Genomic DNA, 1,385 nt, shown 5'->3' on the forward strand with positions numbered 1-1,385 from the left:
TGGTCACCAGTAGTGGGCCTGTCCTGTGCCCTGACCCATCCAGTGCTTCTTTCAACAACTCGGAAGAAGACTGAATGTTGGTTGGGGGTTTGTTGATCAAACTTGCAGAGAGCAGCACTGAGCACCTGGTGCAGTTTTCTTACTTGATTTCTCATCTTTACCAAACTCTTGCAAGGCAGATATTATCATCACTTGTGTTTGAGAGCACAGAAGACTAAAGGACGTACCCAGGTTGGTTTCTCTCTGTCTGAAGATGCAAGGCTAAAGATGCTGTAACTAGCTCTTTCTCTAAGCTGCCTGTGGTCATCTGTGAAAATGGTTTGCTATTCACTTGAACCTGAGAACTCTACAAAATTATGCAAAGCAAGAGGTTAAAATGTGTGTGTTCACTTTAAGGACACTTGTGAAACTGCCCAGGCCATCAAGGGTATGCATATATGAAAAGCCACTAAGTATCTGAAAGATGTCACTTTACAGAAACAGTATGCACCATTCCGATGTTACAATGGTGGTTTTGGCAGGTGTGCTCAGGCCAGGCAGTGAGGCTGGACACAAGGTTGGTGGCCCAAAAAGAGTAATGAATTTTTGCTGCACATGCTTAAAAATGCAGAGAGTAATGCTGAACTTAAGGGTTTAGATGTAGATTCTCTGGTCATTGAGCACATCCAAGTGAACAAAGCACCTAAGATGTGCTGCCAGACCTACAGAGCTCATGGTCCGATTAACCCATACGTGAGCTCTCCCTGCCACACTGAGATGATCCTTACTGAAAAGGAACAGGTTGTTCCAAAACCAGAAGAAGAGGTTGCCCAGAAGAAAAAGATATCCCAGCAGAAACTGAAGAATCAAAAACTTATGCCATGGGAGTAAATTCAGCATTAAAATAAATACAATTAAAAGTTTTTTTTAAAAGGCTGGGTATGGTGGCTCAAGCCTGAAATCACAGCACTTTGGGAGGCTGAGGCGGACAAATCACGAGGTCAGAAGTTTGAAACCAGCCTGACCAACACGGCGAAACCCCGTTTCTACTAAAAATACAAAAATTAGTTGGGCATGGTGGCACTTAGGAGGCTGGGGCAGGAAAATCACTTGAACCCAGGACGCAGAGGTTGTAGTGAGCAGATTGTGCCAGTGCACTCCAGCCTGGGCAACAGAGCAAGATTATCTCAAAAAAAAAAATAGGTGGCATAATTAATACTGAATGATGTATTAAGGATTTGGAAGTCTTTATTATCTGAATAAATGAGCTTAAATGAAGACTTTCATCAGGAGTATAACATAAAGCAGAAAGGTGTAAGACACAACATTTAGAGACTTGAATTCTCTTGGCACTGTTTTTTTCTTGTTTTTATTGCATTTTAGGTTTTGGGGTACATTTGAAGAAC

General features: G+C 42.2%; 1 pseudogene; it reads left to right on the forward strand.

Moving 5' to 3' along the window:
* Positions 1–315: 315 nt before the first annotated feature.
* LOC108309145 lies at positions 316–900 on the forward strand (annotated as a pseudogene).
* Positions 901–1,385: the final 485 nt, after the last annotated feature.

This window comes from Cebus imitator, unplaced genomic scaffold (assembly GCF_001604975.1).
Source record: "Cebus imitator isolate Cc_AM_T3 unplaced genomic scaffold, Cebus_imitator-1.0 Scaffold5, whole genome shotgun sequence".
NCBI lineage: Eukaryota > Metazoa > Chordata > Mammalia > Primates > Cebidae > Cebus > Cebus imitator.